Consider the following 23,470-nt stretch of genomic DNA (forward strand, 5'->3'; position numbering starts at 1 on the left):
TTAGTCCGAAAAATGTAAGGTTGGCATTCAACTTGCCCATGATGCAAGGAGATGAACATCCTTACACTAGAAGGGTCAACTTTGATCAAAGGTTGGACCAAGTCCTCACAGTCATTTGTGAAGAGGGCGCCCAATGGAAGAGAGATTCAAGAGGGAAGCTGGTTCAATTGAGAAGGCATGACCTCAAGCCTGTGGCTAGGGGATGGTTGGAGTTTATCCAACGCTCAATCATTCCCACTAGCAACCGGTCCGAAGTTACTATAGACCGGGCCATCATGATTCATAGCATCATGATTGGAGAAGAAATAGAAGTTCATGAGGTTATATCCCAAGAACTTTATAAGGTGGCGGACAAGTCCTCTACCTTGGCAAGGTTAGCCTTTCCTCATCTCATTTTTCACCTCTGTTATTCAGTTGGAATTGACATAGAGGGAGACATCCCCATTGATGAGGACAAGTCCATCACTAAGAAGAGGATGGAGCAAACAAGAGACCCCTCTCATCATCAAATCCCTGAGATGCCTCAAGGGATGCACTTTCCTCTACAAAACTATTGGGAGCAACTAAACACCTCCCTAGGAGTATTGAGTTCCAACATGGGACAACTAAGGGTGGAGCACCAAGAACATTCCATTCTCCTCCATGAAATTAGAGAAGATCAAAGAATCATGAGAGAGGAGCAACAAAGGCAAGGAAGAGACATTGAGGAGCTCAAGCACTCCATAAGATCTTCAAGAGGAAGAACAAGCTGCCATCACTAAGGTGGACCCGTTCTTTAATTTCCTTGTTCTTTATTTTTCTGTTTTTTTCGAAAATTATGCTTATGTTTACCTATGTTTGTGTCTCATGATCATTAGTGTCTTAGTGTCTATGCCTTAAAGTTATGAATGTCCTATGAATTCATCACCTTTCTTAAATGAAAAAATGTTTTAATTACAAAAGAACAAGAAGTACATGATTTCGAATTCATCCTTAAAACTAGCTTAATTATTCTGATGTGGTGACAATACTTTTTGTTTTCTGAATGTATGCTTGAACAGTGCATATGTCTTTTGAATTTGTGGTTCATGAATGTTGGCTCTTGAAAGAATGATGGAAAAGGAGACATGTTACCGAGGATCTGAAAAATCATAAAAATGACTCTTGAAGCAAGAAAAAGCAGTGAACACACAAAAAAAGAAGAGAAAAACGAAAAAAAGAGAGAGAAAAGAAAAAAGTAAAGTTGTGATCCAAGGCAAAAAGAGTGTGCTTAAGAACCCTGGACACCTCTAATTGGGGACTCTAGCAAAAGCTGAGTCACAATCTGAAAAGGTTCACCCAATTATGTGTCTGTGGCATGGATGTATCCAGTGGTAATACTGGAAAACAGAGTGCTTTGGGCCACGGCCAAGACTTATAAAGTAGCTGTGTTCAAGAATCATCATACTTAACTAGGAGAATCAATAACACTATCTGGATTCTGAGTTCCTAAAGAAGCCAATCATTCGGAATTTCAAAGGATAGAGTGAGATGCCAAAACTGTTCAGAGGCAAAAAGCTACTAGTCCCGCTCATCTAATTGGAGCTAAGTTTCATTGATAATTTGGAGTCTATAGTATATTCTCTTCTTTTTACCTTATTTGATTTTTAGTTGCTTGGGGACAAGCAACAATTTAAGTTTGGTGTTGTGATGAGCGGATAATTTGTACGCTTTTTGGCATTGTTTTTAGTATGTTTTTAGTATGTTCTAGTTAGTTTTTAGTATATTTTTATTAGTTTTTAGTTAAAATTCACTTTTTTGGACTTTACTATGAGTTTGTGTGTTTTTCTGTGATTTCAGGTATTTTCTGGCTGAAATTGAGGGACCTGAGCAAAAATCTGATTCAGAGACTAAAAAGGACTGCAGATGCTGTTGGATTCTGACCTCCCTGCACTCGAAGTGGATTTTCTGGAGCTACAGAAGTTCAATTGGCGCGCTCTCTACGGCGTTGGAAAGTAGACATCCTGGGATTTCCAGCAATATATAATAGTCTATACTTTGCCCAAGATTTGATGGTCTAAACCGGCGTTCCAAATCAGCTCAAAACTGCCCGGCGTTAAACGCCGGAACTGGCACAAGAATGGGAGTTAAACGCCCAAACTGGCACAAAAGCTGGCGTTTAACTCCAAGAGAAGTCTCTACACGAAAATGCTTCAATGCTCAGCCCAAGCACACACCAAGTGGGCCCGGAAGTGGATTTTTATGTCATTTACTCATCTCTGTAAACCTTAGGCTACTAGTTCTTTATAAATAGGACCTTTTACTATTGTATTTTCATCTTTGGATCATTTTCGATCTTAGGATCATCTTTGGACATCTAGTTCTTAGATCATTGGGAGGCTGGCCTCACGGCCATGCCTAGACCTTGTTCTTATGTATTTTCAACGGTGGAGTTTCTACACACCATAGATTAAGGTGTGGAGCTTTGCTGTACCTCGAGTATTAATGCAATTACTATTATTCTTCTATTCAATTCAGCTTGTTCTTGTTCTAAGATATCACTTGTTCTTCAACTTGATGAATGTGATGATCCGTGACACTCATCATCATTCTCACCTATGAACGTGTGACTGTCAATCACCTCCGTTCTACCTTAGATTGGATGGATATCTCTTGGATTCTTTAACCGGAATCTTCGTGGTATAAGCTAGAATTGATGACTGCATTCAAGAGAATCCGGAAGGTCTAAACCTTGTCTGTGGTATTCTGAATAGGATTCAATGATTGAATGACTGTGACAAGCTTCAAACTCCTGAAGGCTGGGCGTTAGTGACAGACGCAAAAGAATCACTGGATTCTATTCCAACCTGATTGAGAACCGACAGATGAATAGCCGTGCCGTGACATGGTGCGTTGAACATTTTCACTGAGAGGATGGGAGGTAGCCACTGACAACGGTGAAACCCTACATACAGCTTGCCATGGAAAGGAGTAAGAATGATTGGATGAAGACAGTAGGAAAGCAGAGTGACGGAAGGGACCAAGCATCTTCATACACTTATCTGAAATTCCCACCAATGAATTACATAAGTATCTCTATCTTTATCTTTATGTTTTATTCATCATTCATAACCAATTAAGTTTGCCTGACTAAGATTTACAAGGTGACCATAGCTTGCTTCATACCAACAATCTCTGTGGGATCGACCCTTACTCGCGTAAGGTTTATTACTTGGACGACCCAGTACACTTGCTGGTTAGTTGTGCAAAGTTGTGTTTATGCCATGTTATTGAACACCAAGTTTTTGGATTCATTACCGGGGATTATTTGAGTTGTGAAAAGTATTGATCACAATTTCGTGCACCAGTAAACCACTACATCGACACCATCTTCCATGATAGGCACCACAGTGCTGGAATTCTCTCATAGATCCTAGCTAGAGGTCCCATTATAGTGGGTCATTAGGATGATAATTTGGTCTGATGGATTGACTCCATGAGCATTATTTGAATTTGGTCTAATGGATTAACTCCATGATCAAGAAGATTTTGGACCACTGCATGGCTAGGTAGCTTTCGCAGATACTTGAGGACGTATGTGAGAAATGGGACCACCTTATCCAATAGCTCCAATAGGACATTAAGAAGGCTCTCTATGTCTATTGGGAGAATGAAGAGGGGTTCAAGCATCGACGAGCAACAACATGGACAATAGAGCATCTAACTTGTATTAATATAATAACTTCATTTTATCTTTGATTTTTAAATTAATTGTCACTTGACTTAACCTTTTGTTTTAATATGTGTAGACTAAGTTGTTGGATTTGAGGCAACAATGACGAAGGTCTTCAAGTACACTCACACACTGAAGGAACCAATTAGCAATCTGCGGATTATTGTGTGAGTAAACGTCATAATTTATTTCATAACTTAAAATCATTTTCAATTAATTGTCGTCCTAATCACAGTTGCTTATCATGTGGTAGGAATTATACTTGTAAAATTTGGAAGCCATGACCCAACAATCTCAATAGAGTGGGGAGGACGGCAACAACTTCTCTTCTTCCGTCGTCAATCTTTGATACATTGTAGTGCTAGATCACATCCGAATCGTACAAGAATCATGTTTATAGGTTGGGTTCATTCTTCGTCACCAACCTCTGTACCTCTACCTTGAAGGCTTCATCCACCTCAGTCACCAACTATAAGATTTGAGAAATTTATTAGTAAATTGTCTTATCTAAATTTGATTTAAAAGGGTTTAAACCGCTCAGTTTAGGCTAAAAAGTCAAACTTCTCCATTTGAAGATTTTAAAATAAGGTTTGAAATAAAAAAATTATTTGGAGCGAGAAAGTGTAATTATTTTTGAAAACACATGTACCAGTGTCATAATTAACTGTACATGCTTATGTTAGTCTGGCACTGCCTATAAGAAAAGTAAGGAAGTAAAAGTGACCAAAAAATTATTTCAGACACAAATTAAATCAGATATATTTAAAATTTGGATCCTAAGAAAAGTCAATGGGTAAAAAGACAAAAATGTCCTTTACCCATCTAACAAAACATGTGACTCTCTCTCCATCATTTCTAATATATTCATTTTCTCTTCTCTCAGAGAAGGAAACACGAGAGAATTAGAGAAAATAGAAACCCAAGTGTCACTATTTATCATCATCTTTAAATTCACTTTTGTCGTAAACTAAAGCTCCGATTAATGACCTGTTTATTGTTACGCGATCCTCTCGCCTCCCTCTTCGTTTTTGTACAATTTTTGTGGTGAGTAATCGCAATAAAACTACTCTATTTTTATTATTTTTGCATTTTGGGATGTGAAGGGTTAAAATGTATGATTTTGACTCCTTAGGGAAAGCTCTAACTCGAATTCTAGAGGGTTTTATCCCAAGTTCATGCAGTATAAGGTAAAGAAATAATTTTTTTGCATTTTACCCCAATTTGTATAAAACCTTAAATTGAAAATTGAATGAAATTGGTTGAATAGAGTTTGTTAAGGCTTGAATTAGCTGGAGGGAAGCTCAAGATGTAACACCCTACCACATAGAGCTTCACTTTTAAGTAGTAAAGTAGAGGTGGTGAAGTATTACTACCTCTAATAAAAAGACGTATATAAATATAGTTGAAAGAAACTATAACTAGGAACCTTGAAGAAGAAGCTAAACAAAAGCGTAACAGAAATTGCATCATACTCGTCCGGATAAGTGTATAAGGATAAAAAGATTGAAAGAAAAAGAGTATAATACATATAAGGATTAGAGTTCCAAAGATACAATTATCAAGCTCCAAACTCGACCTGCGAAGCAAAGGCTGGCCATAGTACATAAATATACACATACATACATATGATCCACAATCTCCCAAAAGACAAAATACAAAACCTATTTCTCCAAGTCAACCTCTAAGAGAGATAAACATACAAGTTATATACAGAAGAGAATATAACTACGTATATACAATCTGAACTCAAAAAGAAAAAACCCAAAAACATAGTTCTTTGTTTCTAAAGGATCTCTAGAATGCTCAGAGAGGTGCATCTCGACCTGCATCTGAAAAACAAAAAAATATGTATAGAATGAGAACTAGGGGTTCTCAACATGGTTAAGGTACCCACATAGATAATATATAAGGTCCTGTGAAAGTCAGAGACATTCCTAGAACCCCAACACTCAGATTCAAACTTAAAATTTATTCTAAACCATAAATCTTGGTAATCTATCTAAGGGATTATTCTAGCTCTAATCTAACTCTACACATTCTGTCTCCTCCAAACCTCCTAACCACCGGGTGGAACAACCCTCATTGCGCCTCTTCCAGGAGAGGGTCTCTCAGAAAACATATACATAGTTACATACAAGTCAAATAAAGAAAACATAGATAGGGTACAGATAAAGCAAGTAAGCAAGTAGCAGTAATTATGGTTAAGTAGTTAGACAAACCAAAACAATGCACACTCAAGCAAAACATACAAATGCATATGATGTATGTTTATCCTATGGCTAATGAGTCTCATCTGTCGGTTATATAGTCAAATCCGATATGTCTAGTAAATAACCTTAGATAGTCCCTCTGTGCACGCATCCCCAAGCTCAAAAAATATCCATGAGAAAAATCACAAGCTCAAATTTATATATATATATATATATATATATATATATATATATATATATATATATATATATATATATATATGCATGCCCATGGGAGAATCTGAGGAGTTAAAGTGTTCGGTCACATCTTGTGACAGAGGGTTAACAGAGTATCAAATCTTAACCTGGAGCAAGTGGTGGCAAGCTACTACATCTACTAAGAAAATGCGTATCTCAGATAATTTCAAATGCTCATGTCAAATAGATTTTAATTCATCATTTATCAATGTCATTATCGCCATCAATTCATATCTCATTCAATTACAATTCATTATTATTATTATCTTTATCAATCACTTCTTACTCAGCATTACCAACACCTCATTACTTAGTTATCACTTCACGAATCCTTCTCAATATCCCATTAACTCATTTAACATATTCATCCTTGTTATAAAGTTTAAAAACTTGCTAACGGATCTTAAACAGGTGTTAAAGAGGTTCGGAAAGTTAGAGGAGTGGTTGAAAACTCAAAAACTGTACTTTTCATCAAAATAGGGGTCATGCGTATGCATGTCTATTCCCGCGTACGCATGAGTGTTAAAATGGCAAACTCACGTACATGAACACCATCTTCGTACGTGAGCTCGTGGAACAGAAAAGGGATCCTCGTGTACGCAAGCCCTCAGTCGCATACGCATGAGTGTAAATAAGGCACTTTCGCGTACACATACACATTCTCGCGTACGCATGATTGGAAAATTGACATAGTCGCATATGCGTCCACCTCTTACGTATGCGAGCTTGTTAGACAGAGGGAATTCTTGCATACGCATGCCTTAGATTTTCCAAAAAAGCTGTTAAGTATGTAGAAATCAGTTTTACACCTCCAGCTTCGAACGAGCATAACTTTTTCATAAAAAATTATTTTTAGTCTGTTCTTTGAACGTTGTAAACTTCACAAACCTAGTTTTTATTTAAGATAAGTTTAAAAAAATTTGAGGGTCCGAAAACCAAGTTATGACCTATTGAAGTTTGTTAGAAATCAGTTTTTATCCAAAAACACTAAACCTCAATTTTTCCAAAATCCTCAATTCAAAATCCATTATTTCACAACCCAAAAATAGCACCACATATCCCTTATCACCTTCACACACACTTCCCATTCATACATAACATGTCAACATACAAATTCATTCAATCCATTCAACAATTTCCATCACTCATCATTAATCCTCAACAATTCATATAGCTCAACTTATCCTATGGTCAACCAGCCTAAGTTTTCACGTAACATTATACATTAACTACGAGAAACCAAAATCATACCTTGATCGATTCCTCCCTAAGGGTAGAATACCTCAAAATCCTCTTCTCTATAAGCTCCAAGTCTCTAATTACCAACTCTGCAAGCTCAACCACCAGAATTTTATTCCAAACCACCAAATCAACATGAAACTCAATCTAATCCATACAAAATCACTATAATTAGTATAGGGCTCACTAATCCAATAATTCACAAAAGTTTAATAGTTTCTTACCGTACCCACAAATGTTTTAGACGAACCCCAGTGATTACTCGCTGCTAGAGTTCACCTAAACCATCAAAATCACTCAATTCCTCAATACCAAAACTCTAAAATTTTAAAACTAAAGAGAAGAAGGCTGGGTAAGAAAATAAAACTTCTTACCACTTTGTTCCAATGGATTCGAAGAGCTTGTCACAGTAGTCGCGTGGCCCCAAATGGTGCGGTGATCGGAGCTCCGGATTGGAAGATATGTGGAATTGAAGTTGAGCTAGGGCTTAGGTTTTTGCTTTCTCCCCTCACCCCAAAGTTTCAGCGTGTCCTTTATGATTTGGGGGAGGAAATGACTGAGTTATGTGTTTTTTATGTTGGGCCTTGGTCACGGTTTGGCTCCAGTCCAACTGGTTTGGTCTATTAGTCCAGTTTGATGCTAAAATCTTTAAAATTAGTGTCTAAATTCATATTTTAAATATTTCTACTTCTCAAAACTATAAAATTTAATTTTCTAATTTTTTTAAATAATAATTAATTTATTATTTAATTATTCATTAATTTTTCGGAATTTACACAAGAGGCTTGGGATCACTGCATTTGAGGTGTGGATTATATTTTCAAATAACTATTATATAATATTTTGTAAAAATTTAAGCTATTTGACATGAGGATATTGATAAATTATTGTTGATGATGGTTTAGTGAAATGCCTTGTTTTGAATGATGCATTTGAGTGGTAATGGTTGGAGGCTTTTAATGTTTAGTTATCCTATGGCATGCTATGATATTGATATTTGTTATTATCTAAATTATTGAGAATGAGATTGATAATGATGATAGGTTAAACTTTTTGGGAGTGGACATGTGATGATTATACCAACTTGTGATTTTAGGTTTGATTAACAATTGTATGATGATTAAGATAGCAATTTGATATTTGGTGAGTTGTTGAGTGAAGAGATAGACAGAACTGGGGATAAGTTGAATGATTATGGTTTGGTCTTGAATGTTGGTTGAGTTTTGATGGAAAGCGATTGCAAGAATCAGCTTAGAGTAGAGTTACCCTGGTGCTGCAGAAAATTCTACACTCTGATAGATTTTTAGCTAGATTTGACGGGCCAAAACTTGGCCATCAAAACTTAAAAATTGGTGGAATTTGTTGTCATAAAATTAAAATATTCAAAAAGTTTTTTTATTATTGCCGAAGAAATGAAATAAAAGATAGGGTAGAGGTATGACAGTTATTATATGAGGTCTACCCAGCCGAAACCAACGCTTTGATTTTCTGTTGACTAATAGTTCGAGTAAGTCTTGAATGAGCCCCCCGAAAGCTTGATGTAAATAAACGAATTTTTGTCCTACATTAAATAAAAATAATTCTAAAATTCTGTTTCTTTGATTTTATTAAAAAATATAACTATTTGAAACTATTTTAGTTTATATACAAATTCTCCGGAAATGGTAAGATCTTTGGTGCAAGAACGCAAGAAGAGGGGTTGATCCGTATCATCTTGACTTGGTTCTTATCTTTTTCTTTTTTAAAGAAACGAACCTCGAGATCCAAAAAAAAATCCGAAAAACTCTTTGGAAAAGGAGAGGTTTTGGACAGCATTGAAAGCTTATTCATTAGCGCAATCAATTTCTTTATTATCAAATCTTTTTTATTTCTATTTCATTTTTGAATCCAAATTTGTTGACCAACAATGTCTCGACCCTTTACTACCAGAGCGTTGTAAATATTTGGCATCTTCCCTGGCTAGTTTATTGTCTTTAAATAATGAAGACAAAATGATTTTTTCTAGAGAAACTTATGATCTTTTGAAGTTTGGATATTAAAATGTGGTTCTGTAGAAATAACAGTAGTAGCAGATTCAGTGTGTACGTATAGCATGTGTATGCACCATTTTTCTAAGTGGAAATTATCAGGTTCTCACCCTATTTACTTCTCTTTTTTATATCTCAGTGGGTTTCTGTGATAACCAAGTAAATCTGGCAAGTTCTTACTCTTTTGGAGAGACTAGTCTAATCTTTTGGTCTCCTCTCATTACCTATGTAATCCCTTGTGTATTTATAGTTTGAAAGACATGAGTTTAGCAAAATTGTAGACATAATTGTAGACATAGTTGAATTGAGTTACAGCTATCGATTCTCAATTGTTTGTTCAGGTGTGTTTGGATGGATACAACTACTACTAGAGGAATCAAACAAGATCATTTGGGTCTTACTAGTGTTAACTTCTCTCGTTCGATATATATTAGTGATCGAGAAGACCATGAATCGTACATATTGGCATCAGAGGCTCATCTCGTATACTATGTGGACAATGAAGTAGATAAAGAATGGAGTGTAGTGATTCATGTGAAGCCATGAGACTTGTATAACATCGGAGAAGAGAATGAAGAAGCTGAAATTGATTTTTCTCCATAGCCATGGTTGAACAATTCAACGGCAGAGGACATTGGATATTTACAGTTGACAAGGGATGATGATACAGAAGACCCTACGGATAATGCTTCTGAAAATATTGATGATGTTGCAGAATGAAAACAAGAGAAATGTTAAAATAACTTTTAAAGGAGATTTGTGTGTTTAATAAGTTTAATACACTTAATTTTTGTATGTAGTTGGTTGGTTACATTACGATTTATATTTTTGTATTTCAATTAAGTGTTTATTGGATTGACAACTTTAATGAATTAAAGCTTTTTCCCATTTCTTCCAAAATTTTTTTATATAAAGTTAATCCACAATGAAGTATCTATATCATTATTGCTGTTATTCTTAATGCCAGTTTTATTGAAAGATAACATATCTAATAATTATTAACAATTTTAATATTGTTATGACTAATAAATATTAGTTATTTTAAAATGATGGAGTAACAAGGAAAAATTAAATGGAGGAATTTTCATCATGCTATGCAAGCACAAAATCACTAAAGAAATGGTTGTAGCCTTTCCATTCTCTTCGTTGGAATATGTAATTGCTGTTGCTAGAGACATATGATTTTGTAAAGTGAATATTAGGTGTTGGTTGGAAGCTATACCATGACACTCTTGTTTTAAGGAATAATTAGAAATGGAAAACAATTATACCCTTCAGGTTCATTCCTTAGGCATATACTTATTAATTAATTGAATAATGTATATGTTAAGTTTATATACGAGAACTAAATTTGTTATAATAATATTTGTTATGTTAACATTCAAATTTGTAGGAACTTCATAAATAGAGATCAATGTACGAAAAGAGGTTTGGTTATATTTTTGTTACATATGCATTTGGAAAGAGCTCTGAAGACATACTTGCTAAATTGAAGGTAAAAAATAGATTTCTAATATAGAAAATTCATTGTAAATAAATAGTATATTTTGCAAAAAAATATCATGAACTATATCTTTTATTATGTAGACGCTCTTCAAAAATAACCATGTTGTTGAGTTGGATATTGCATCACAGGAAAAAATGAAGTATATAGAATTGCAAATTACAGATCTTCTTTCTAAGAGATATGCTCAAAGTACTAATAAGGGAGATGGTAATTATTGTTTATTTTGTTTTGTTTTAAAAGTTTCTTATGATATTAACGTACCATGTTTTCTCTAAATTAATATCTGACGAATTATGAGTTCACGGTTTCTTCTGGGTAGCCTTATATTGTTGTATGGATATTGATATTTTTAGTGTTACCTGAATATTCAGGTAAAGTAGTTAATGACAGTCTAGATGGAACAGAGATTGATTTAGAAAAAAAATTAGATAAAATCTTCTCCGTTGAAATTGACATTTCTATGCAGTTTGATCTCAATAAGGTCTCGGAAGAAGACAAAAAAACTTTGGATGACTAACAAAGACAAGATTATGTACATTTATAAATAGGGGCTTCGATTTGATAAAAAAAAATTGGTAAATACGATGTTGAAGAGAAATTTTGACCTTGTATTTTAAGACTTAGGTCAATTCCCGTTAGTTTAATGGTTTTGATCGCAATATTACATCTATGACTACTTTAAGAATTTCATGATTCAGGTTGAATAAGGTATATTTTTGGAAAGCCTTAGTTTAATTTATGCTCGATTAAAATTAACATTAACTGATACATTTCTTATATATTTCTTTTATATTTATGCTTGAATGTAAACTTATAAGATCTTATAGTAAATGAGAAAATCTAATTTGTAAATTTGTTCACATGATTAAAAAATATATATTTTTAAAGTGATTAATTTTTTTTACGTAAAACAAATCCAAAAATAGTGTTACAGTTTAGGTAACAGTGACTGAAACATATTGCTCAAAATTAACGTATTAGAATATATCAAAAATTAAAATACGGGCAAGCTCAATTTATTTACCAGTAAAAAAAAATTCTATATTTGCGAAAGATAATATTTTTCTGTCACAACATTAATGAAACTAGTGAGAACTAAAGTAGTTTATACTCTGTTGGTTTTTAAAAAGAGACTAAATCCAAATATGAAAGTGAGGAATTAAACAAATTTGGCGGTGATTGGAATGAAAGCGCCACTAAAAGTAAATTCTGACTCAGCAACTATCTCATGCATTTTGTTACATTTAGCAACAGTTGACCATAAATGCCGTTAAATTTTAAACGAATAGTAACCCCACAACTAGCCGCTGCATCAACCGCCGCTATTTTTTGTCCTGTGGCAGATTTCTACAACCATCGAAAAACTGCTGCCGCTATCTGTTGGAAGTGTTGTAGTGTCAATAATGTAAACCAGCAGTCCTATAACTCTGAGGTAGCAAAAGTATTAGGCCATAAAAATTTTGCACCGCACCTGTCATACACAAAAAGAGCTATATCACATGCAACCAAACAATTCTGATTTGACAAAAAACTTTGATATGCCATCCTCTAGTATCTCGTGCAATATAAGAGTTTTTCTATTTCCCTATATGATAAATATTAGAGTTAAAAATAACATCTACAGGAGTTTGTATGTACTTATCACCAAGAGTGAATTAGATTCAGGAAAAAACATAAGAGAAATGCAATATTATATTATCAAAATCACTTAACTGATTATCACATTTTCTCATCATAATACTCACCCCGATTAGTTTAACTACATTTGTTGCATACTACTCAATTGTTGTAGGAGTATAACTATCTCAGAAAGGCCTGCACAATCAATACAAGAAGTTGTTGATTTGAAGCAAATTAGCAATAAACAGTATAAGCATCTTAAATTTTACTTGGTTATAGACTCAAATTTAGAATATAAGGAAGCAGCATATAATTGGTGAATTAGACTAAAATGATCGGTACAAAATCACACATTTCCAAGAATGAATTTAGCAAAGTAGATTTCTCTACATTTTAGAACCAAGAACATAGCATTGGAACACATTTCTTTCTGTTATTTGCTTCTTGCAATCTGCTGATCTTCTATTAGTAATTTGCAAAGCTATAGCAGGATTACCACTATATCTAATGTAAATCAAATTGTCCAAGTTAACTGTTGGATCAAGTAATGTCATGAGGCCCACTACAAAATACAATTATTCAAAAAAAAAATCAAACACATTTAACTTCCAACTAAATATAGACAACACAGTAAAAAATCATTCTTTTTAATTTACCAACAATAGAAATCTACAAAAAATAAAATAATGCAATTGGAGAATTGGATGTTGTCCTATCCAACAGATCCGACAAAGCGAGATGTAGAAAGGGATAATTGAATAAAATGCAGAAGGCTCCCACATGGGAATAACGAAAATAAAATACATGAGTCAGTGAGTTCAGGAGACACTGACAGAGCAAAAGTTTCTGCATATAATAATGAAACAACAAAGTTTCTATAACTCGTTAGCTTTCGTCATAACAACTTCGAACTCCTGCATGCACATATTTTACGCTTAGAATATGACCCTCAACAAGATTTGGAATATATATGTGTTTATGTCCACTGAAAAATATATATCAATAGGGTTAACATTTCCTCAATAGGTTTCTGGTTGTGGATGCACAAAGGGATCTCCATATACCTCTGAAGTGGATGTAAGTAAAATCCTGTTGAACAAAATTACAAATTAGCAAAAGCAATTTTCACAAGAAGTTTAGATTATAAAATAAATAATAAACATAGATCCCTAACCTTGCTTCCATTCACTTAGCCAGCCCGCCGAGCATGTTCAGTGTTCCAATCACATTTGTTTTTATGGTCTGTAAAGTTATTCCATCCACTATTAGATAGTTTAACAAAAACTTACTAAATAAATAAAATAATTTACCATTGACAGTGTGACACATGGAAAGACTTTTGTAAATAAATAGACCAGACTCTAAAAAACTCCACCTTTATAGGATTGTATTTGTAGAAAATCGAAGAAGTAGGGAAAGCAAGGTGGTAAATTTGATCAACCTCCACCGGTAATTGCTCCATGACATCTACAAATAGTAAAAGAGAAGTAAGCACAAGGAAATAAAGAAAATTTATTTTCATATCTTATCTAACTACCAAGCTTTTTGCAACAGAAAGAAAATGCAAAGACTATATCGTGACGAATTAACTAAAATCTAGGATGACTATTCCACTTTCTAAGGTTGTCTTTAGATCCAATGAAGAAGTTATCAATGACTATGACCTGATTAGATGAACACATGGTGAGATGATGTACCAAAGTTGTATATAGCACTTGTTAAATCACAAATACACTTCAGATCTATGCATAGCATTATATAAAGATCTCAACTACACTAACCTCATTTTTCTCATTTTCTATCAATCTGTCAACTAGGTGAAAGCCAATAAATCCAGCTCCTCCAGTAACCAAAATTCTCATATTAGACTATTTTTAATGAGAAAGAGTTAGGGAACCAATAATTTGTGTAAAGAGGGAGAAAAAGAAATGGCTATGAATAAAAAGAAAGGTTCCTTGGCAAAAACATTATCCAGGTAATAAATGAGTTCTCACTTCTCAATCATGAGATGTAATATGATTTTGCATACACATCTTTCATGTGATATGAACCTTGCTAATGTGATAGTGATATGGAAAAGTAGTATAACTGACCTATATGTGCTAAAATTTAATTTTTCTCATGTACTACTTGGTTACATTATCCAAATTCATAGTTATTTTGAAACCAAAGGAGTAACATTTACCAGATCCAATAATCAAAGATTCATTTATAAGAGAAAGGAAGTATATACAAATACAGGACTCTATGAGAGATCATCAATAGTAGATTGCCAATTCATTGACATAATTGGATCCAAAGAAATAAAAACAGTAAAAAATAATCAGAATAACAAAATGTCATGAGAGGGATGACCTGAAAAAATTTAGAGAAGCACAAGGGAGATGGCTGAGGAGGTTACTTTGCTGCTCCATTAGAAGCATTGGCTGCCATTGTCAAAATCTCTCAAGTTTAAATCCTGAACCAATTTTTAAATGGTCAATACTTATTATGAGCCTTTGCACACATTAATTAGTTAAAAATATCAAAACTTCATGAACCAAATCAAATTGAAACCAAGCAAATGGACCAGGACACTTAAGTAACAATCATTGGAAAAAAGAAAGAGAGAGGGAAAGAGAGAATGGACCTGACTTAAGCAGAGAAAGAGAGACATCAATCCACAATCCTAAATCACAAGCCTGACACAAAGATCTATGATCAGAACACCGTTTTATAGTGTGTAGATGCATGACATTGATAATTATACTATTTCTTATGGTGTGTAGGTAGTAATAAACTAATAATAATCTACCATTTTTAAATAAAATAGTTTGGCTGACTTTTTGTCCAACATAATAAGCTTTCATATATTAAAAGAAGATTATGATATAGACCATAAACGTTTTACAATATAGTAGGAAAAAGAAGATTTTTCATCATTTAAAATAGAATAAATGTAATAACAAATTTTTTTGATAGAGTTAAAAAGAGTTAAATATTATGTGTATTTACTGCTCTGAAAACTATGTTAGTCTATCAATTCTAATAGAAAAATTTCGATAATAAACTAATGAAAAAATCTTTGCTGAGTCATTAGTTATAAAATGTGCAAAGATAATAAAAGATAAAAGTGAAAAAAATAATATTATGACTGTTAGACTTGTGTATTGTTGTGTTGGGCTGAAGATAATGGTTTGTCTAACATGCCCTCGAAAGCAAGAGGATGGTATAAGTCATAAATCTCCAACTTGGAGAGATTGACATGAAAGAAATGAGTAGGAAGAGACTTAGTAAATATGTTTGCCAATTTCCTAGAGGAGGGAACCAGGAGTAACTTTATGATTCTAGGTTGGACTTTTTGATGAACAAAATGACAATCAACTTCCAAATAATTGGTTCGTTCGTGGAAATTAAAACAAGATTCGCAGCAATGTGGAGAACGCTTTGGTTATCACAAAATAGAATTGGGGGACGATTACAAGAAATTTGAAGAAATGTCAACAAATTCAAAATCCAAAGAAGTTCACAAGTAGTGTTGGCAAGAGTACGGTACTTGACTTTCGTGGAAGATCGTGCCACAATAGTTTGTTTTTTGTTTTTCCAAGAAATGAATGATTCCCTGATGAAAAATCAGTAGACAATGACAGAAAGATGAGTGTCCGGACACCCAGCCTAATCAGAATCACTGAACCCAAAAATTCAAAGAGCAGAGCTTTTGGAAAAAAAATAGACCAAGTCCCGAATTATTCTTTAAGTAATGAAGTATTCTGATTGTTGTTTTGTAATGCACTTGTGTAGGAGCGTTCTTGAATTGACTAAGTTGCTGCATAGCGTAAATGATGTCGGGTTGAGTAGTTGTAAGGTAAACAAGCTGACCAACCAATCGATGATACACAAAAGGATCTAGTTGAGGAAAACTATTGTCTTGATGAAGTCTAATAGTGTTTTCTATAGGAACAACAACAGGCTTAGCACCCAGAAGTCTAGAATCATTCAAGAGATCAACACAATATTTGTGCTGAGAAAGAGAAATTTTCCTACTAGAGTGTGCCACTTCAATGCTTAAGAAGTACTTGAATTGACCGAGATCCTTGATTCTAAAATGAGCATCAAGTGTTCTCTTTATTGCTGTTATTTCAGAGAGAAAATTGCCAGTGATAACAATATCATCAATATAGATAAGCAAAATACAAATTTCACTACCCAAAAATTTAATGTAAAAACTATAGTCAAACAATGTCTATTGATACCCACGAGAAAGAAAAAGGAGAAAAAGCTTTTCATACCACATTCCATTAATTACTTAAGACCATACAGAGACTTATGCAAGCAGCAACATTGATTTGGATTTATGGAAGGAAGACCAGGAGGGAGTTCTATATACACAACTTTTGTAAGATTACTGTGCAAAAAAGCATTATTTATATCTAGATGATGAATTGGCCACCTTTTGATGGATGCTATGGCCAATACAATTTCTGATAGTGGCAGGTTTTAGTATTAGTGAGAAAATCTTCAAAAAATCTACCCCCTCTATTTGTGTAAAATCCTTTGTGACTAACCAGGCTTTATAAGCTCAACTGAGCCATTTGGGTGGATCATGATCTTATATACCCACTTACAACTGATGAATTTTATTGTTGGGGGACAATTAACAATAGACCACATTCTATTCAAGTCCAACGCAGTCAACTATTCCTTCATGGCAAGATGCCAATGAGAAACCTGATTGACTTCCTGAAATAATTTCGGCTTATGCTAAGTATAGAGAGATGATATATAACTCCTATGAATGTGAGAAAAAAATAACAACAGAAATTGAATACTGACAGTGTGAGGATGTAGAGCTTGGAAAGGCAAGAGTCAAATTACAGATGTAATCCTGAAGGTAAAAAAGAGGGTTTATGGATGTGCTGGCTCTAACATGGTAGAATGGGGTGGAAAGTGTTGATGACGGGGTTGGAAGATGGTGGCACAAGGTCGAAAAAAAGTTGGAAAAAAGAATGAGGGTTAGAGGAGGGAGACAAAGTGTCCATTGTACTTGCAGTGATGGGAGAATTAACTGGAGAAGAATGTGGGTGAGAAGTAGAGGGAGATCGAGGAGTGGGGGTGGGGGGTCAAGGTTTTAGGAGAAACGAAAAGTGGAGGTTGATTTGTGGAATTAGGGAAAGAATGGATGGGTCATGGGATAAAGGTGGAAGTCTAGTAGGAATAGGTAAGTATAATGATCTAAATAGCCGATCAAATGAAAGAGTTGTTGTTTAGATTATTAGTGGAAGAGAGATATGTGGATCAATATTTGTATTTCGATTTTAGTGTTTTTGTTTGACTAAGAAAAATTGTAGTTAAAAAAATTACTTTTTTGGATACAATAACTCTCTTTTTGGCTAAAATATAAACAATGAATCCTTTATAACCATTTTGATAACAAAAAATATGTTTTATTTGCACCAGGATCAAATTTGGAATGATGATTAGTGAGAGTAGAAACAACATAAACACCCGAAAAATTTTGAGATTATCATAATTAAAATATTTTTGGAATAATGTCTAAAAAAGGGTTTTAAAATTGAGAGCCGAAGAAGGAACTCTATTTATTAAATAAACAGCATGATTAATTGCATATGACCAAAATTTAAGAGATAAGTTAGATTGAAATATATAAAAGCACGAGCCACATTTAAAATGTGTTCATGATTGCTTTGACTCTGCAATTTTGTTGAGGAGTCTCAAACAACTTCTTTGATAAAAAATATCTTTGAAAGAGTAAAAATTATTGAGAAAAATTTTCAGACCAATATCGAATAATTTTAACCTTCGAGTTGAATTGAGTTTCAACAAGTGTAACAAAATTTTTAACATGTTGTGAGACCTCACTCTTTGATTTTAGAAAAATAATCCAAGTAAAACGACTAAAATTGTCAATAATAGTTAAAAAATATTTATGATTATGTATTAAGTTTTGACGAAAAGGCTCCCATATATCTAAATGTAATAATCCAAAAGTTGTGCTAGCTCTACTCACACTATTGAAAAATAATAAAGTTTTCTTTGATTTGAGAATTTTCTTTATCTTGGTGTGAAGTAATAATAGAAAATTATTTTTGTAACAAATGAAGTCTATGTCTAAAAAGATGTTTTAAATGAAAATGCCATATGTTAGAAGGGATTATAAGAGAAAAATATGATGCATGGAATTTTTTGAATGTGTTTTGTATGGATTATTGATGGCAAAAGCTTGGTCCAATATGTAAAGTTTTTCTCTTAGCCTACTCAAACTAATCATTCTCAAGCTGCTTGATTCCTGTATAGTGCAAGAAATTTAAGAAAAAAGTAAGCTCACAATGAAAGGATGAAGTTTAGAGATAGAAATTAAATTGAAATAGAATTGGGATAAATAGTGGACATTAGAAAGAATTAGAAAAGGAAAAAATTGATCAATACCTCTTTAATGTGCAACAACTTTAAAATATTAGGCATGTGAATAAGTATAGGTTTACTTTTTGAATACGAAACACAGCAAAATAAATTTGAACTCATATGGTCAATGGTTCCGGAATCTAATATCCAAGTACCACTAAAATTTAAATATGAAGAAGAATTTAAGATATAAAAGGTGTAATTAGAATATGAAAAATGAGTGTCACTCAAACTTGGGCTAAGAATGAAGGAGCCCAGTTTGGGAATGAAGAGTAGCCTTTTCATCCATTTCTGTTGAAACATGAGCCTCATCCCATTTTAAGAGAGCTAAGAGGCTGTTATGTTGTATTCGAATCAGGCCCAAAAGAGACTCTACAGATGCCCCTTGTGCAGGCCTCTCTCTATGCACTACGGCATGCGATGATGATGATGTAATAGTAGACACTATTGTCGCGGTGCTGTTGACAGAAACAGGATCACAATCAGAGAGGCAGGGACATCCTGGGTAGCGGGGATGGCAGGATGGGTAGTCGTGTTTGGCATAGCAGACGTCTATGGTGTGCCCACCTTGGCCACAATGAGTGCAGACCTTGGTGAAGTCATTGTTCTCACTATTCTTTATATCTTGTACTCAATATTTTATCTTGTCCTGTTGTCAGAAACAAACGTAACCTTCCAGACCTTATTACTACTTCCAATTTCACTACCAATTGATTATCAAACCAAGACATTGAATTTATTCTTTCTTCCATATCATTAAGATGAAACGAATTTATTCTTCTCTATAATTGGTTGATTATTCCCGAATCAGTGATAACCCATGATATTGGTATAAGTGTAATATGCACTACTCGCTCGATCCACCAATAAATATTTATCAAAATTATTGGTGAAATTGCAATTAATTATCCAGTTAGAAAAGTTCACACATCTGAAAAAGTAAAAATTATACGTCTACAAGTTTATATTGACTAATTATTAAATATTTTTATTATTTTTCCCAAGTTTATCCTTCTCTCACATGCTTAAATCTTTCGAAGTATCATTCATTATGATTAATGATTCAACTGATCAGCCGATCAGATATGAAGCCTTATCAAAAGTGTAACTTTCCACCTTTACTAGCTACTTCATTCTTCCACACCTAAAGTTGAATTTTAACAAATATGAATGAGACCATCTTGTACTATTCATACTTTAACCTTAAGTACTAAAAAAGGCCGCCGGGGGGAGGGGGAGGTTGAATGCACAGTTTTATTGCAAGTAGTATTTGATTAACGAATCACGCATTCATAAAATTATATATATAAAAAATTTTGGACCAGTAAGTTTTAGTAGTATTTTTAGATTAGTTTAAAGTTTAAATACTAAATTATCTTTAACAAGTAAATTTTATTAATTTATGTGTGTAAATTTTAAAAAACGTGGGTAGAAATTATATTAATTTATGTGTCAAAATTCTGGTAAATATAGATGCAAATTATATATTTTTTGTATGTAAAATATTTGTAAATATAAGTGTAAATTTTTATTGACCAAGTACTGACAAAAAATAATAATATTTACTGACTATATAATATTACTCTACATATATATATATATATATATATATATATATATATATATATATATATATATATATTAAATCTAAGGAGTATTTTTTATGGGAAAAGAATAATTGAGTCTTTTAAGGACCAAATAGAAACTCGTAAATGTTGGGTTAATGTTCAAATTGGTCTCCGAAAGATTGTACGATCGTCAATTTTGTCCCCGAAAGAAATTTTTAATCAAATTAATCCTCGAAAGATTTGACATCAATCACGTTTGTCCTTCTATTTATGGGTTCACATATTCCGTTAACGGCAGTACACGTGGACCGTTAAGTGACACCTAGGTTCATCCAAAACGACGCCGTATAGCAAGGATCCCTATTACTGAAGTAACTCTCCCATTCCCCTTCTCCCTTTCACTTTCACTTACACTTCCCCCCCTCCTTCACCCAAAACCAACGAAGAGTCACCAAAACAGAGTGACAAGAAGAAGCTACTCTGATCACCTGTGGAAGCAATAACCAGCGATGCTGTTCGCATTGCGATTGGTCCTCCTCATCACGATTTGAAGGCCACCAGTCTTCTGCGGTGGCAGGCGCTATTTCCGGTGAGAGGTAAGTTCTCTTGCATGGTGAGTTCCTTCTCTACTTCTTTTTCCTTTTTTTTTATATGAATGTGGTATCATATTCGATGATTTTGAATATTGATTGATTTTGGGTTAGGGTTTTTGTGCTGGGGGTAGTTGCTGCTAGAGTTTTGTAATGGTTCAGACATTATGTATGTTGAAAAAATGTGGATGCTCTCTGTTTTGATATGGCCAAATGCAATGTGTGTGGATAGATTAAATTTTTTATTTTGTTTAGTTCTTGTAAAAGACAGGGTTTGATTCTTTATGGTGTTCATTTTAGATGAAAGTAGTGATTGGAATTTTGTTGATGAAACATAAATAAATTGTACTAAAAAATAAAAATAAAACGGAGTGCACTCTCATGATTCATTGTTGCTATTTTTAATTTATAAATGGAAAATCATCCAATGACATTTGTTTTCCATCATGGTGGAAAGTTTAAGAATGATGATGGTAGATCAAAAATTTATGAACCAGACAATACAAAGGTGTTAGCAGGAGTTAAAGGGGATACGTTAGATGTTTTCTTTGTAAAGAGATATTATAAGGAGTTAGGATATTCAGAGGTGGACGGTTGTTGTTAGAAAGTACCCAGAATGTCGCTTGAAGTTGGGTTAAGGAAGTTAGAAGTAGATGCTGATTTGTTGAAAATGGTGAAGGATTGTAGAAGGAATCACAATTCGATCAATATTTATTTTGTGTATAGAGTCTCAGAGCCACACATGGTTGAGTGTATGAGTGAGGATGATGATGAGTTACTTATATTAGAGAACCAGAGCACCTGTAAACCCAAGGCCACAAATACTTTCCAGTTGAATAAGAGATACTGTTTAAGGCCCAAATCACAGCCACTGTCCCAACCCAAACCACATCCCATGTCTACGCCCAACAATACACCACCATAGCCCAAATCCCAGCCCAAATCACAGTCTATGTGTTAGCCCAAATTTCAACCCAAATCATAGGTCATGTCTCAGCCCAAATCACATCCTGAAACACAATTTGTTCTTCACAACCAACCCCTAAAATCCTTATCTTAGCCATCAAGGTCATCTATCCAACCCTTAAAAGCTCAGTCCCAACTATTGAAGACTCACAACTAACCTTTAAGATCTCATCCTTTCAAGAAGCATGTTGTTGGAGATAAAAAGAAAGAACCAGTGAAGGAAACCAATGTGACAAGGAGTGGTAGAGTTGTTATCCCAGCTCCACTTCAGGAGGATAGTGACTCTCATGATTCGTACGAGAGTACCGAAGATAGTCTGTATAAACCTCCGAAGATCTTGGGATATGGATATGAGAGTTCTGGTGATAGTAATAGTGAAAGTGATAGTGGGGTTGTTGTAGGTAAGAATTCAGGTTCAAAGAAATATGAAAACAAGGAGAAGTCTAGGCCTACATCTCACAAGACCACTGAAAAGGCAATTGATATGGATGACTCTAATTATGAGGATTATTATTTATAGTGTTGTGTTAGAAACTTTATTTATGAAACTTTATTTATGAAACTCTATAGTGGTGTGTTGTGTTACTTTGTAAATACTGTTTGTTATCAATTTTTCAGAATCAGAAAGAGGTGTAGATTCTAACAGTGAATCTGATTGTGGATCCTGGCATTCAGAAGATATGAATCAAGCATTGGATTCTGATGAGAAAAATTGTGCGGTTTATCCACCGTATAACGAGAAAGCCAGGTTTGGAGAGCTAAAGCTTGAGGTAGGTATGATCTTCATGACAAAGCGTGAGTTTACGAATGCCACTTGGGACTACACTATACAGTGGAGTAGGAATATTGTTTTCAAGAAGAATGATAATGTACGGGTTAAGGCTGTTTGTAAGGGAGAAAATTGTCCTTGGGTAGTGTATTGTGCTTTGAAGAAGTCCGATATGTCTTGACATATTAAGACTTTAGTGGATAAACATACATGTCTTAAGAGCAGGAGTAACAGGGCAGCTACTCAGGAGAGGACTTTGAAGAAGCTTGCTCCTAAACTAAGAAAACACCCGACAATGAAGCACAAAAAGGTGTTTGAATGGTTTATGAGAAAATGTAGCATACGTCTGAATAGTACATGTATCACTAGGGCATTAGGAAAAGCTAGGAAGGTTGTTGAAGGAGATGAGATTGCACAATATGGTCTGATTTGGGATTATGCCCATCAACTGTATACTACTAACCCAGGTTCAGCAATTCAGGTTGGAGTGATTCCGATGCCCGAGAGCCCCCACAGTTTCAGAGATTCTATGTGTGCCTCGACGCTTGTAAGAAAGGGTTTAAGGCCGGGTGTAGACCGTTGATCAGATTGGATGGGACATTTTTGAAGAATCTACATGGGGGACAGATTTTGACTGCATGTGG

General features: G+C 34.1%; 1 pseudogene; it reads right to left on the minus strand.

Annotated features, from left to right (window-relative positions):
* Nucleotides 1-12,917: 12,917 nt before the first annotated feature.
* LOC112795064 (UDP-glucuronic acid decarboxylase 6-like) lies at nt 12,918-14,964 on the minus strand (annotated as a pseudogene).
* Between the last annotated feature and the right edge of the window lie 8,506 nt (nt 14,965-23,470).

This window comes from Arachis hypogaea, chromosome 4 (assembly GCF_003086295.3).
Source record: "Arachis hypogaea cultivar Tifrunner chromosome 4, arahy.Tifrunner.gnm2.J5K5, whole genome shotgun sequence".
In the NCBI taxonomy this organism is placed as follows: domain Eukaryota; kingdom Viridiplantae; phylum Streptophyta; class Magnoliopsida; order Fabales; family Fabaceae; genus Arachis; species Arachis hypogaea.